General features: G+C 46.2%; 1 protein-coding gene across 3 annotated transcripts in view; it reads left to right on the forward strand.

Annotated features, from left to right (window-relative positions):
* The window catches only part of LOC141173657 (dipeptidase 2-like), a 621939-nt gene that overhangs the window by 328631 nt on the left and 280851 nt on the right, over positions 1-12457 (forward strand). The window lies entirely within an intron of this gene.

Here is a 12457-nt window from a genome sequence, read left to right on the forward strand (position 1 = left end):
GTTATATGGCTTTAATCAGAATCACTGTAAATGTTGTCAGCTGTGTACTGATTCCTATTTAACGTGAGTTTAAATGTTATTGACTGATTCTGAACACAACATCCCCAATTATAAGAGGATGTTCACATTTATGGCACCATTATTTTAGCTTGGTAATTTTTATTTTTACCCACAAAATGATTTCTGCATCTTTCTACAGATGGATTTGTTCAGATTATGGGTGACATTAAAGGTGGAAAAAGTTTTGAAATGATTTTCCTTAGTATGATTTTTTTACATCACAAAATGTTGGCATTTTAACAAATGTGTGTATATTTTTTCTATCCACTGTATATTGGGTCTATATTGTGTACTATTTTTGAAGTGATGTCTCAATTTGGCTAGGGCTATACAGTATGAATGTCATAGACTATAAAGATTGTGGTATCACATTTTATTTAATGGTTGTCTCTGTGGTTCACAATGATACCATTGTAAAAAATCTAACTCTGAAATTTGGTGGCAAGCTTTCACTAGAATTTGCCTTCATAGATCGCAATCTAAGTGCAAATTGCATGTGGTCTGTGTGCAGCTTAGCTGTTTATTTTACAGCCAAATCACACATCTAGAAAAATTGCACAAGAATTCACAGGCAAGTAGTGTTGAGCTAATTTGTTCGGCATTTCAAATTCAAATTCGTGAGTAGTGTTGAGCCACCCCCGTAGTGTTCGAGTTCGGTTCGGTTCGTCGAACACCCGTGTGTTCGTCGAACTGTTCGTCGAACTGTTCGTCGAACACCTTCGAACACCGTTAAAACCAATGGCAGGCAAACAAAAACACATAGAAACACATAGAAAACACCTTCAAAGGTGTCCAAAAGCTGACAAACTGCTCAGAAGACACAACTAACACATGGAAAAGTGACAAGTACATATAGTCATGCGAAAAGAAAAGAGGTGGAGGAGTAAAAGGAGGGGGAGACACAGATATAGACATGTCATGCCCTTCTAAAATCCAAAAAGTGAGAAGCCGACACGTTCAGTCCGCTCCTGCCCGTGCCACCTCCGCGTCGCCGGGTTTGTGCCAGAGCCGCGGTGAACCCTGACGGCCAGCCCCCCTCTCCCAATACTGGTGCCTGTCCGCTGGTGGGTCCAGCGAGCCCCCCTGTGGTGGAGGCAGCTCTAAGCTTTTTAATTGAAATTGTCTCTCTAATTTGAATGAATACACTTTAAATCCATTTACAAGGATCTATTGGAGGGCAAGTCTCATGCCAGCAGCCGCGGTAATTCCAGCTCCAGTAGCGTCCACTAAAGCTGCTGCAGTTAAAAAGCTTTTATAAGGATCGAGCTCGGCTGTCCACCGCAAGGCATCCTACTGCCAGTCCCAGCCCCTATGCCTTGGGGTGCCTCCTGATGCTCTTCACTAAATATCCCATGGTCCCGAAGCATTTCCTTTGAAAAAATTAAGTGTCTAAACTACAGGTGGTGTAGCTTGCTTAACAGCCGGGATAATCCGCTGACTAGCAGACACTGCTACTTGGCACAAAGTATTTCCTGGGCTAGATGCAGTTAAAAATTTGTAATTAGATACTCTCGTTGGATGCTGAGAAAGCATTCCATAGAGTCTCCTGGCACGCCATATATGATTCTCTTAAAAAGCTTGGGGTAGGGGTCTAGGGGACCCTTTTATAGCCAAAATCACGGCCCTGTATCGCAGTACGTCACCTAGGCTGAAGATAAATGGAACTGTAGCACCCTGAGGGCTCAGTTGCTACAGACCTATTGCACCTCACCCAGAGGTGTGATATCTCACTCTCAGGTAAGGATGGAGTGTGGATCAGGACCCGACACCTGCATGCATTACACCACATTGCTGTGGGGCAGGGCGACCAATATGCCCCTGAGATGGGCACGACAGTCCCTGTCCCTGGCTGGAGTGGGGGGAGGGAACACTGAGGAAGGGGAACCCTGTAGTGCAGGAGCAGGGAGGAAGCAGTTCCTGGGTGCATTGAGAAGGGAGTATAAAAGGTGGGCACCATCTTAGTTCAGTGCAGAGAAGTCTGAGCAGAAGTGGCAGGGAGCAGGGGCTCTGCATGAGCTCTGCTCCAGAGGCGGGCCTAGTAACAGAGGCCCAGGCCTGGAAGAGGGAGAAGGAAGGAAGAGGAGCGGAGAAGGCTCCAGGAACGAGGAATGAAGGGATGCCAGGGGTGCGGACGGGCGAGTCGCCACCGCATGCCCGAATCCACCTGCGTGGAGGGGTCAGGCCAAAGGGGGAGACTGGTCCCAGAACTAGTGGAGGCAGGAAACGACCCTCAGCTAGAAACCGGAGGCTCTGACATTTTATGTGGCGCAGCCCCTCGCTACACCCGCTAGGACGGCACCACATAGGGTCAGGGAAACTGGCGCCAAGTTTACCAAGAGGAGGCCCGAGGCAGCCGGACAGAAGTGTTGGTAAGAAAGGCCAGACAAAGGACACACAAAGGGGGTCCTGTGAAGTGCTCCAAAATTATCTGGGAGTTGTCTGAGCCCCTCACCTGGTGAGCACAGTACGACGTGGGCAGCCGTTACCTGCAGACGTGGTCTGGATAATAAGAACTGTGAGTAAAGGCCCTGGACTGCATCACTGACTCCGTGTCATTACTGCTGCTGCCCTGCACCATCACCCCCATCCTCCGCATACACTGCCCTGAGGCTATACTCCTCCCGTGGGGAGTTATGCTACGCTCTGCTGCACCCACAACACCAGCCTCAGCGGTCTGCCCTGTAGCGGCGGTTCAATCTGACCGCAATCCACGGGTGGCGTAGTCGGACATTTAAACATCAAAACCACATAAATAGTTCCGCCACTGGTTTGACCGCCCTGAGCCACGGAACCGGGTCGCCGCCACGAAGACTACAACCACCAGCATCCACCAAAAAGGGTCCGGCTCCGGGTGTCCCAAGGCCCAGGGGGTGCGTCAGAACATTTTCATCACCTTTCACAATCACCAATGGGACAAGGCAGGGATGTCCTCTGTCCCCTCTCTTATACATCCTAGTGACGGAGCACCTGCTCTCATCAATTCGCCATAACCCCAATATTAGGTGGATTGAGGTGGGAGGCACCGAGTACAAGTGCTCTCTATTTGCTGATGATGTCCTAGTATATATCACTCAATCACATATATCCATCCCTGCTGTTATGGCTGAAATAGATCACTTTGTTACATGGTAAAATTTTAAAATCAATGCAGCGAAGTCTGAGGCCCTCGATGTCTCCCTCCCCAAATCCATATAGGATTCCATCCAGTCCAACTTTCCCTTTGCCTGGCCCTCACAGGGTATCAAATACTTAGGAATTCCTATTCATAGAGACCTCTCCCATCTATGTTATCTTAATTTTGGGCCCTTTATTGAACAATTCCATACAGACCACGGTTGGCAAGTTAGAACTGTAAGATTCACTACGTGAACCACTGGTGTTTTGTGGAAAAGCACATGTACACTGCGTTCCAAATTATTATGCAAAAAGTGTTTAGGAGTGATAAGGGAAGAATTTGTTTGTTTGTCAGTTAAACTTATTGATGGTGATGTGTGTCAGGGCTCTTTATATCACTGTAAGCAATTGCAGACACCTGTGCTAATTAGTTTGGCAGGTGTGTCCAATGAAAGGCAAGACTACTTAAGAAGGCTCTCTCACATTATTAAGCAGCCTACATTTTCTGCCAAAATGGGAAAGAAAAAGGATGTGTCGGCTGCTGAGAAGCAACAAATTGTGGAGTGTTTAGGTCAAGGCATGACTACAATCAACATTGTGCGATGATCAGGATGAAGTGTCTTGGCAATCAAGAAGTATGTAGCTGATTCACAGTACACACGTGTGCGTGCTGATAAGGGCAAATTGAGGACTCTTTCCTACAGGCAATTACGTCAGGTTGAAAGAGCAGCGGCAAAAAAGCCTTGTCATAGCAGCAGACAAGTTTTTGAAGCTGCTTGTGCCTCCAACGTCCCCCGAACAACAAGATGCAGGGTCCTTCAGAGGTTTGCAGCTGTGCATACGCCATCCTGTCGACCTCCTCTATCCACTTCACACAAGCAGAAACGGCTCCAGTGGGCCAAACATTACATGAAGACTGATTTCAAAACTTTTTTGTTCACGGATGAGTGCCGTGCAGCGCTCGATGGTCCAGATGGATGGAGTGGAGGATGGCTGGTTGATGGACACCCCACGCAAACACAGCTACAGCGCCAACAAGGAGGAGGTGGAGTAATGTTTTGGGCTGGAATCATGGGGAGAGAGATTGTCGGCCCCTTTAGGATCCCTGAAGGCGCTAAAGATGAACTCCATAATGTATGTGGATTTTCTCAAACAGCACTTCCTGCCATGGTTCAAGAAGAAGAACCGTGTATTTCACAGCAAGATCATTTTTCTGCATGATAATGCACCATCTCATGCTGCACATAAAACATCTGCATCTCTGGCTGATATGGGCATAAAAGGGGACAAACTTATGGTGTGACCCCCATGCTCCCCTGACCTGTACCCCATTCAGAACCTTTGGAGCATCATTAAAAGGAGTGTCTATGATGGCGGGAGGCAGTTCACATCTAAGCAACAGCTCTGGGAGGGTATTCTGTCCTCATGCAAAACAATTGAAGCAGAAACCATCCAAAACCTGACAAATTCAATGGACGAGAGAGTTCAGAAGCTCCTTTCGAACAAGGGGTCCTATGTGAAAATGTAACATCACCTAGAATAAAGTTTTGAGTTGAAAACTGTTTGATTTCAGTTTCTAACAACCTGCTAATGCTTATAATTTCAAAAATGACCATTTTTTTGGTCTTTATTAAAATGAAAAGGTTGATCGAAAAGTTTGGGGGATCTAAGAGTGTGGCAACCCAGTAGTCATGATTACTTCGAATTCTGACAATATGAGGGTCATGCTGCAGGTAGTGCAGCAAGAAGGCACTTATGTGTCTTGCGCATCTCGGAGCCCCAAAATTATTTTCCGGGCTAGATGCAGCTAAAAATTATTTTTAATTTTAAATCTGGTGGAGCTTATTATAGATGGCCTAATAGGATCAGTGCTGCACACTGCTACAAAGCCCAAATTATTTTCCAGTCAAGATACAGATAAACATGATTAGTAATTTGAAAGCTTAAAACGGTTGGTAGGGTGATTTTAACCAATCATCAAGCTTTTACTCTCCCCAGGATGACACAGGGGTAGAAAAATCGTTTCGGATCTATGATTTGTTCATCTTTATGAACGGGAGTCTGTCTACATTATCAGTGGAGAGCCGCGTGCGCTTATCTGTCAGCACACCACCAGCAGCGCTGAACACACGTTCAGACAGAACGCTGGCTGCGGGGCATGACAAGATCTCCAAGGCGTAAGTGGCTAGCTCCGGCCATTTATCCAGATTGGAAGCCCAAAAAGAGCAAGGGTCCAGTGACACAGTCGTGGCTTCAATGTTTACTTGGAGCTACTCCTGTACCATCGTCTCTAGGCGTTGACTATGTGTCAGACTTCTTGTCTCCTGTGGCCTTGCAAAGGATGGGCTAAAAAAGTGGTGAAATGATTCCGCAAAATTGATGTTACCAGCAGATACTGTGGTTCTGTTACGGTTTGAGTGCTGAACACTTGACGGTCCCACGGTTGGCAAGTTGGAACTGTGAGATTCACTACGTGCACCACTGGTATTTTGTGGAAAAGCACATGTAAGATTCTGCAACAGTCTCTGCTGATACTCCTGCATGCGTGCATCCCTTTCTATGGCAGGAATAATTTCTGCAAATTTACTTTTGCACCGGGGATCTAACAGTGTGGCAACCCAGTAGTCAGGATTATTTCTAATTCTCACAATTCGAGGGTCATGTTGCAGGTAGTGCAGCAAGAAGGCACTCATGTGTGTTGCGCATCCCGGAGCACCAAGTCGCTGTTGTGTTGGTGGCGAGGTAACAATCATGCTTCCTTCTTCTGTCCTCTCCCCCCAACCTCGCACAACAGAAATGTGATCAAGGTCTCCCTCATCTGATGAGTCTTCCATCAGTTCATCCTCCACTTCTTCCTGGGCTCCTGCACCTTCCTCACTAGTTTGGCTGCTACCATGCACCCTGGTAAAACCATCTCCCCCACCCTCACATGCCTGCCGCCTTGGTGCTGCCAACCGTCTGGACCTTGCAGATGTTAGCCCTTCCGCATACAACTCCTCCTCCTCTACTTCCTCCACCTCCTCTTGTGCCACCACCTGACTCCGAATTCTGTTTAACATGTGCTCCAGCATGTAAATCACCGGAATAGTCATGCTGATAATGGCATCGTCAGCACTAAACATCTTCGTCGCCATTTCAAAACTGTGCAGAAGGGTGCATAGGTCCCTGATCTGAGACCACTCCTCCAGCGTGATTTGCCCCACCTCTGGATCTCGTTGGCCCAGGCTATACGTCAGAACGTATTGCACCAGGGCTTGTCGGTGCTGCCACAGTCGCTGCAACATGTGCAGAGTTGAATTCCACCGGGTAGGCACATCGCATTTTAGCCGGTGAAGTGGCAGGCCCAACGACTTCTGTAGAGATGTAAGTCGCTGAGCTGCGGGATGCGAACGGCGGAAGTGAGCACACAGCGACCGTGCCCTCTGCAGAAAGCCATCTAGTCTGGGATAGTGGGCTAAAAATTGCTGGACAACCAGGTTCAACACGTGAGACATACAAGGCACGTGTATGACATTGCCCCGGCGAAGGGCCGCACCCAGGTTTGCAGCATTGTCGCACACGGCCTTCCCTGGTTTCAGGTCCAGTGGAGACAACCATTCATGAAATTGGTTCTCCAGAGCTGACCACAACTCCTCAGCTGTGTGACTCACATTTCCCAGACATTTCAATGTATAAACCGCCTGATGACGTTGAGCCCTACTGCCAGCATAGTAAGGAGGTGTGCAGGATCCCTTCTGCGCAGTTAGAAAGCTTGTGGCATGACCAGACAGGCTTTGGGTGCAGGTGGAAGACCGAGAGGAGGTTGAGGAGGCAGAAGCAGTGGAGGAACTTTGACATAAAGAGGATTGACGCACAACTCGTGGGGACGGCAAGACTTGGACAGCAGCCCCTTGTCCTGCTGTCACCATAGTTACCCAGTGCCCAGTCAGCGACATGTAACGCCCCTGTCCATGCCTACTCGTCCAAGTGTCTGTGGTGAAATGCACCCTGTCACACACAGAGTTTCTCAAAGAAGCGGTGATGTTGTGTGCGACATGCTGGTGGAGCGCAGGCACACCTTTCTTTGAGAAGTAGTGCCGACTGGGCATCTGGTACTGGGGCACTGCGACGGACATAAGGTCTCGAAAATCCTCTGTGTCCACCAGGCGGAAAGGCAGCATTTCTGTAGCCAAGAACTTGCAGATGGTGAAATTCAACCTCTTAGCTTTCTCATGGCTAGGAGGAAATGGTCTTTTACTTGTCCACATCTGAGGGACCGAGGGCTGGCTATTGTGCTTAGACGGGGTTGATAAGGGTGTCCCCGGCAAACTGCCGGTCTGTGAGGAAGATGCAGGCGGACATGTTAGGTTGCCTTGATCCAAAGGTGGTGCTATCGATGTCGGACAGCGCTCAATACCAGCTGGTGTTACCACCTCCAAAGAAAATGATGACCTGCCAATCACGCTGGCTGTTGCGGGTAAAGAGGTGGCAGGTCTGCGCCCCAAAACAGGTGTGACTGCTGTCCCCCCAGTCACAGAGGATGAAGAGGCCGCGGATGCACAAGATATGGCAGACGGTGGTTGGCCCGGCCGGCTAGGCCGCATTGTAGCACACTGAGCTTCCCACTGCAACTTATGCTTCATGTCCATGTGCCGGTTCATGCATGAAGTACTCAAACTATGTATTTTTTGGCCTCTACTTAGCTTTTGCTGACAAATGTTACAGATAACACGAGTTGGGTCATCTTTATCGATCTGAAAAAATGCCCAGGCTATGCAAGGCTTAGCACCCATGCGACCTGAAGAGCCACCACGACTTGTGGTGAGAGGCAGAGTTGTGTTTGAGGATGCAGTTGTTGACGTGCTTCCAGTACTACGTCTCTGTCCAGGAAGGCGCAACCTAACCTCGTCGTCACTAGCATCTTCCTCCACCTCCTCTGCTGACCTCATCTCTTGGCTGACTGTGGGTTGACAGTAAGTGGGATCTCCAACCTCATCATCATCACCCTGTGCGTTATCACACCCGTCGTCCTCAGAGCCAACCTGTTCCTGCCCTGACAAAAAACTAAAGTTGTCGCTCCAATCAGGTATTTGAGTCTTATCATCGTCTTCCTCATTGTCTCCACCAACAGGAGTTACAGTTTGGGAATGAGGGTCTACATTATGGTCAGAACCTTCTGCGTCTGGTCCTGGATCCGACTCATAAAGATTCTGGGCATCAGTGCAGATCATTTCCTCGTCTGGATTCACAGAAGCGCTGGAGTCGACCTCTGATTCCCAGGCTATAGTATGAGTAAACAGCTCTGCAGACTCAACCATCTGTTCTACCTCATACTCAGACGGGCAGCTGGAGATTTGGGAGCTGTGAGGAAGCAAGTGCGATTTGGGTGACACCTTTGAGGACTGGAGTATTTGTGATGTTGAAGTTGATGTGGAGGAGAGCCCACTTAAAGGAGCACTTGATATCCGTTGAAGCACCTGCTGTTTTTGTGCCTCATCTGGAATTTGTAGCGATTGGCGTGGCCGTAAGAAAGGGATCTTATCACATTGTCCGCTAAAAGAAGTAGACATTTTAGTTTGGCTGGAAGATGGTCTTTCTTCTGCACCTACCCCACGGACACAACCTTTTTTCCCCTTCCGAACACGACTATTACCCTTTCCACCAGCAGCAGGCCTTTTTCCACTCATTTTGGTGGTTAACTAATTCACAACTCTGGAGTTGTTTGCACAAAAAAACAATGGATGGGAACCGAGCAGAGCTGAGTGGCCAAACTGTGGTATTAGGCCAAAACTATTGGCTGGGTTAGATGCAGAAAAAAATTATATTCAATTTGCAACCTGATGGAGGTCAGTATACAGTCATATGAAAAAGTTTGGGCACCCCTATTAATCTTAAGCTTAATGTTTTATAAAAATTGGTGTTTTTGCAACAGCTATTTCAGTTTGATATATGTAATAACTGTTGGACACAGTAATGTTTCTGCCTTGAAATGAGGTTTATTGTGCTAACAGAAAATGTGCAATCTGCATTCAAACAAAATTTGACCTGTGCATAAGTATGGGCACCCTTATCATTTTCTTGTTTTAAATACTCCTGCCTACTTTTTACTGACTTACTAAAGCACTTTTTTTGGTTTTGTAACCTCATTGAGCTTTGAACTTTATAGCCAGGTGTATGCAATCATGAGAAAAGCTACTTAAAGTGGCCACTTGCAAGTTGTTCTCCTGTTTGAATCTCCTCTGAAGAGTGGCATCATGGGCTCCTCAAAACAACTGTCAAATGATCTGAAAACAAAGATTATTCAACATAGTTGTTCAGGGGAAGGATACAAAAAGCTGTCTCAGAGATTTAACCTGTCAGTTTCCACTGTGAGGAACATAGTAAGGAAATGGAAGAACATAGGGACAGTTCTTGTTAAGGCCAGAAGTGTCAGGACAAGAAAAACATCAGAAAGGCAGAGAAGAAGAATGGTGAGATCAGTCAAGGACAATCCTCAGACCACCTCCAGAGAGCTGCAGCATCAACTTGCTGCAGATGGTGTCACTGTGCATCGGTCAACTTTACAACGCACTTTGCACAAGGAGAAGCTGTATGGGAGAGTGATGCGAAAGAAGCCGTTTCTGCAAGTACGCACAAACAGAGTCGGCTGAGGTATGCAAAAGCACATTTGAAGAAGCCTATTTCTTTTTGGAAGAAGGTCCTGTGGACTGATGAAACCAAGATTGAGTTGTTTGGTCATTCAAAAAGGCGTTATGCATGGTGGCAAAAAAACACAGCATTCCAAGAAAAACACTTGCTACCCACAGTAAAATTTGGTGGAGGTTCCATCATGCTTTGGGGCTGTGTGGTCAATGCCGGCACTGGGAATCTTGTTAAAGTTGAGGGACGCATGGATTCCACTCAGTATCAGCAGATTCTTGGCAATAGTGTTCAAGAATCAGTGATAAAGTTGAAGTTACGCAGTGGATGGATCTTTCAGCAAGACAATGATCCAAAACACTGCTCCAAATCTACTCAGGCATTCATGCAGAGGAACAATTACAATGTTCTGGAATGGCCATCCCAGTCCCCAGACCTGAATATCATTGAACATCTGTGGGATCATTTGAAGAGGCTGTCCATGCTCGGCGACCATCAAACTTAACTAAACTGGAATTGTTTTGTAAAGAGGAACGGTCAAAAATACCTTCATCCAGGATCCAGGAACTCATTAAAAGCTACAGGAAGCGACTAGAGGCTGTTATTTTTGCAAAAGGAGGATCTGCTAAATATTAATGTCACTTTTCTGGTGAGGTGCCCATACTTATGCACCTGTCAAATTTTGTTTGAATGCAGATTGCACATTTTCTGTTAGTACAATAAACCTCATTTCAAGGCAGAAACATTACTGTATCCAACAGTTATTACATCTATCAAACTGAAATAGCTGTTGCAAAAACACCAATTTTTATAAAACATTAAGCTTAAGATTAATAGGGGTGCCCAAACTTTTTCATATGACTGTAGATGGACTAATAGAGAAAGTCCCACACACTGCTAGAATGCCAAATATTTTTTCAGAGCTAGATGCAGAAAAAAATATATTCAGTTTGCAACCTGATGGAGGTCTGTATAGATGGATTAATAGAACAAGTCCCACACACAGCTAGAAGCCCAATATTTTTTCAGAGGTAGATGCAGAAAAAAATATATTCAGTTTGCAACCTGATGGAGGTCAGTATAGATGGACTAATACAACAAGTCCCACACACAGCTAGAAGCCCAATATTTTTTCAGAGGTAGATGCAGAAAAAAATATGTTCAGTTTGCAACCTGATGGAGGTCTGTATAGATGGACTAATACAACAAGTCCCACACACAGCTAGAAGCCCAATATTTTTTCAGAGGTAGATGCAGAAAAAAATATATTCAGTTTGCAACCTGATGGAGGTCAGTATAGATGGACTAATACAACAAGTCCCACACACAGCTAGAAGCCCAATATTTTTTCAGAGGTAGATGAAGAAAAAAATATATGCAGTTTGCAACCTGATGGAGGTCAGTATAGATGGACTAATACAACAAGTCCCACACACAGCTAGAAGCCCAATATTTTTTCAGAGCTAGATGCAGAAAAAAATTATATTCAATTTGCAACCTGATGGAGGTCAGTATAGATGGACTAATAGAATGATGCTATGCCCAAAAGATTTTACTTCACTAGGTGCAGTAAAAAAATTGGTATTCTATACACAGGTGGTATATCTTGCAACACAGATAGGCTACTCCACTGACTAACACACTCTGCAATAGGCCAAAAAGGATTAGCTTTGCTAGATTCAGCCAAATGCTGTGAAAAAACTTGCACAGCACTGGCACAGACCTGCCTGGCAAAAACTGATAGGAACTGATGTAACCTAGTCCTGAAAAGGACTCCAATTACAATTAGTCTTTGCTCCCACAATCTATCTATTTAAGAGCACAGACCTGCCTGATAAAAGTCGTAGGAAATGCTGTAACCTAGTCCTTAAAAGGACTGCAATCACAACTATTCCCTACTCCCAAGCTATCTGTAGATTTGTGCGAAAATTGGCTTGAAATTAACAAGGTATAGCGCACACAGCAACAGCGGTGCCGTCTAACACGCAGCTGCAGCAGTGAGAAAATGGTGGCGACGGGGAAAATGGCTTGGTCTTATAGGGCAAGGACATGTGACATACACTGCCAATGACACATGCCCTTGCTTGTGTGAAAAAAAGCACTTCGCTCCGTGTGTGCGCTGCTGATAGGCTGACAGATTGCACCTCCCCACTGTAAATGCGGGAAAGAGAAAAAAAAAAATGGAGATCTTCATTGTTCCTGCAGAGATCCATCCCCTGCCCCTCCCCCCACCCCGCTGTACACTCAAACTGCGTATTAACATTAATTTTCATCATTACTGAGAAAAAATCCAGTTATGATTTTGGTGCACGAACAGTTATCGAACATAACCTCGAACAGCCGAATTTTTCTCAAATTGTTCGTGTTCGCCGAACGGCTCAAACACCGCCCAAAACAGCTCGAATTTGAGATTGGCGAACAGTTCGAGTAGAACAACGCTCATCTCTATTCGTGAGACATCTGCGTGAGAGCGTGGCAAATCAGGGATGTTCGTGGGCAGAGCCGATTTTTTTGGTGCGAACAATCCGGAACCCCGAACACCAACACAAATTTGAAATGCCGAACAAATTCGCTCAACACTACAAACAAGGCTTTCACATTATTTTGGTTGTGCAATTTCTGTTGATGTTGCATGACCTAAGTTACTAGGTATCCCTAGTAAAAG

The sequence above is a fragment of the Phyllobates terribilis genome, unplaced genomic scaffold (assembly GCF_046119375.1).
Source record: "Phyllobates terribilis strain yellow unplaced genomic scaffold, ASM4611937v1 Scaffold_13__5_contigs__length_258822181, whole genome shotgun sequence".
Taxonomy (NCBI): domain Eukaryota; kingdom Metazoa; phylum Chordata; class Amphibia; order Anura; family Dendrobatidae; genus Phyllobates; species Phyllobates terribilis.